The following is a 3,841-nucleotide window of genomic DNA, read 5'->3' as shown; positions in this document are numbered from 1 at the left end:
GTGATATCTCGTCAAGTTTCCAAGTACTCAAATTCAAGGATTTTTATGAAAGCGTGTCGAAGTCGCATACGCCGCGTACGTGACGTACGCGTAACAAGATTTTTAAAGATTATCTAAGCCTCTGAAAGATAAGGCACTATCAATTGTTCAATTTTCTAAGACAACAAGACGGAGTCGGGAATTCACGTCTTCGCGATCGAAATAGCACAAATAGCTTCGTCACAGAAATCCTCTGGATCCAAAAGGGAGAAAAGGAATCGACGTTTTCCCAAATCCGCGTGACACCATGCCGTATTTTCCCCTGCTGATCCGTGACCTGCCTTACTAGTTTCTTCGGCGTGTGGCCGTTCACCACGGCGCGGGATCGCCGCACACATCGATGTGCGGGGAGGGGGGAGTCGCTCCTTCACATCCTCCTTCACTTCAGTCCCCTCCTCATTTATTTCTCTCCTACTCTCGTACTCCTCGTACTCCCCCTCTATCAGAGCATGGTCCTTCGCCTTCCGCAGGAGCGCGGACGACGACGAGGTCGGCCAGAGGGAGCAGTGAGGACGCTCGTCGTCGTGCTAAGGCTTAGGGGACGCTGTAGGAGAGGGGGGTAGAAGGGGTACGTTTCTCGGATCTCGCTCTCGAGGGAGAGCCGGCCGGCCGGGTGGGCGGCAGTTGTCCAGGCGTCGGCAGTCTGCGTTCCGAGGCGACGTGGCCTGGCACGGCGGAGCGACATACCGCGTCCTCTCCAATTCTCTCAGCGCGCTCTCTTCTCTGTCTCTTTCTTTCTCTCTTCCTCCTTCCTCCCCCCTCTCTCTGTCTTTTCGTCTTTCCGCTCCCTCTCACTGGATCTCTCTGTCGCTCTCCCACTTCACCGCGTGTCCCTGTGCTCCTCTCTCGTCGCTGCCGCCTCCGTCCTTGCGCCTGACTCCTATCCTTCTCTCCTTCTCTCCGTCCTGCATCTCGTACGGTCCTCCTTGTCGCTCTAGCACCTGGCTCACGACGCGACGCAACGCGAGCCTCCGCTCCGGATCGTTCGGTGACTTCGTCTACGCGTCGCCGCTTTCGTCGTCGTCGTCGTCGTCGTCGTCGTCGTCGTCGTCGTCGCGTCGTATGCGATATACATATACACGCGTGCGTACGCTACGCGTGAGAAAGAGAGAGAAGGAGGAATTCGCAGTGCCACGTTTCGAATCGCGCCCGGTCGCCACTGTGTCGCGCAACGCGCGTGTGCCCGCCGCACGAGGAGTGAACTTGTGCTCGTGCGCGCTCGCGCACCGGAGGATGCGGAGAACACAGCGGTCGCTCGCTCGCTCGTGTTTCAGTCTAGTGTGTTTGTTCGTTCCGCGGGTGTCAGTGACATTATTCTAGTCCAGTAGGTACGTAGTGGTTGGAGAGTACTGCAGTAACGTTGACGCAGGCAGAGTCCTCGCGATACCGTTCCTCGGACACGGTAAACGCCAATGTTTCTTCCCTGAGTGAACCTGACCGCGCGTTTACGTTATCGGTCGCTGACGTGACTACACCGCGTTTACGGTATTTTCGTCGGTTGCGACAACCTCGTCGCCTAGTGGCGTGAGGAATTCCACTGATACTGACACGTGCACGGAGAGAAACCAAGGATTAGCTTCGAAATTTTTGTGCCATTTCCGACATGCTCGAGACTTGGTGCTAATTTTTTCGATTTTTTAACGATTCGCGTGAGATGTGTCTCTCTTCTTTGTTTGTTCGTAATGTCGGGAATTCGTCGAAATGACTTCGGTTTATCTTTCATCGTTTGTCGCCGGTAATACCATTTTATACTACCATTTTATAGTACTCAACACGCAAAGGTATTCCTGAACAGCGTGGCAGCGCTAAGCGTCTGTTTGAGTCACACGCCTGGTTTAATCGCAGCCGTTCCGACACGCTCTCTCTCCCTCTCTCTGTTCCTCTCCTTCCCACTCTGTTTTCTATCGATCGATACGTTGATATCAATGGATACGCCTTTTCTTTCTAGCACCGCGACTTTTGCGCCTGTTTATCATTAGTGAGCGCGTGCCCGCGCGTGTATACGCACCTGTTATCAGCTGGAAACGTTTCGTTGACACCAGAGTCGCGATGGCACCGATTCGAGCACCGCGATAAGTTATGTTTCAATTTCGTGGAAAGCGTCAAGTCTAAGTTTGTTGAACTTTTATAACGTAAGTGACTAATGTCGCACTTAGCGCCGGAGCGTTCGATCGATCGTGTACGTGAAAATGTGTCACGCCATGGTAGTATGGAAAGTATAGTTGTCCTAATGCGTGTGACTCATATCGGTGGACACACCGGCCCTTGAAGAAACAAATGCCTCACCGGTGACCACATGACGTTTAACGCCTTACACTAAGAAAAAAATGTTTCGTTAGTCCAGGTAGAATTTTAAATGTCACAATCAAAATTTTTCACTTTTGTACTTGCTGGGGAATTGCCTGTGATTACAGCAGCAATATCTGCAAGCAAATTTCGGTGTGTATGAAGATTATACATTTGTTTCTCGTCACTCTAGTCTCTTTTTTTTCCTGTCACATAATCACTTTTATAAAAAGTGTGACTGGCTCTAATTCGAATGGGCGCCATAGAGAAACTTCCTCGTTAAATTTCGCATGTAGAAATTCTGGTAGAAATTCTGTCTTGTCATCTATATTGATCAAATGCGAGACATACGCGATATCGCAATGTTTGCTAGTCATTTATTCTAGTCTCAGCTAATTTCTCGTATATAGATAATCTTTGCTATGACTGCGAGTATTCTTTTTTTTTATTATTTCACGGACTATTCATCGTGAACAGCATTTACAGATACATAGTTGACCGTCAGTTAAGCGCTGCGTGTTTATCTGTTTATTATCGATGATGTCACGCGAGAGTCCGACAGGTCTGGCACGAGGTAAAAACGCAAGTAATTTACCTAGATTGCTTAATGGCGACCGATGCATAAGCGATGTTCCTTGAATCGTGTCAGGGCAGACACACGTTTGAAACATTAGTAATTTCCAAGATGTATCGTGTTTGATGCATCTTCACGTCGGCGAACAGGCGGTGTCGCTTTTCAAGTTGCGCACCGACGTCAGACGAGATGAACGACGTAATTGCTGTATGGGGAAAGAAGAAAGTCGTTTTTATCGGGATACGACGATTATGTAACATATAGACGCCGCGAGCGAACAGCGACAGCGGCGGCGAGTCGACAAGTCGCACGACAAAACTGGTCGAGGTGGACGTGCACGGGGAACGCATGTGACGCGCGCGTTTAGCCGATCCGTGTGCATATGTGTGCGCGCACGACTTCTCAATTTGGTTGGATCGCGAAACTCTTGCTCGAATTGGCTCAGCGCAGTGGTCGCCGTTAATTCGTTTTTCCCGGAAATTTCCCCGACAAAAAGCGCCGCGGCACACACAAGCCCTACCTTCGTTCGTTTGTTCTGTATTCCAGCCGCTCTCATGGCAAATTCTTCGATCGTGATCGCATCGAATTTCGTTCCGCGATCTTTCCGTTATTATTCACCGTTTGTGACGGATTTAGTCATCGTCAAACTCCTCGACTGTTCCTCCCACTTCTCGAGGGGGCTCTTACTTTTCCTCTCTGTCTGTTATTCTACCTGCAGCCGAGCACCTGTCACTTTTTTCAATATACCGCGATGCTTTCAGTCGAATGCAAATTATCGTGAATGACGTGCCTCGCGTTTCTAGCGAACGATTGGTGCGTTTCCTCGATGGACGAGGAGATGAAATCATTCCCGGTTGTTTTCTCGACTTATATATCCCCCTGCGTGCTGCAGGCGAGCAGGTGAACTCATTGTGTCCTCTAGTAAACGATGCTCTTAGCGGA

General features: G+C 50.1%; 1 protein-coding gene across 13 annotated transcripts in view; it reads left to right on the top strand.

Moving 5' to 3' along the window:
• The window catches only part of LOC116852327 (microtubule-actin cross-linking factor 1), a 111,161-nt gene that overhangs the window by 16,459 nt on the left and 90,861 nt on the right, over positions 1–3,841 (top strand). The window contains exon 1 of one of the 13 annotated variants that reach the window (XM_032832539.1): positions 683–1,367. The exons of 11 other annotated variants lie outside the window; for them this stretch is intronic. The gene's annotated coding sequence lies outside the window, so the exon portion shown is untranslated. Of the gene's footprint in view, positions 1–682; positions 1,442–3,841 lie in introns of those variants that run through there. One more of the 13 variants, XM_032832538.1, reaches the window with a different exon arrangement.

This window comes from Odontomachus brunneus, unplaced genomic scaffold (genome assembly GCF_010583005.1).
Source record: "Odontomachus brunneus isolate Ranch 3 - 2012 unplaced genomic scaffold, Obru_v1 Obru_scaffold_215, whole genome shotgun sequence".
NCBI classification, from domain to species: domain Eukaryota; kingdom Metazoa; phylum Arthropoda; class Insecta; order Hymenoptera; family Formicidae; genus Odontomachus; species Odontomachus brunneus.
Note: the sequence above shows the minus strand (reverse complement) of the source record. Positions and strands in the feature narration are given on the sequence as shown.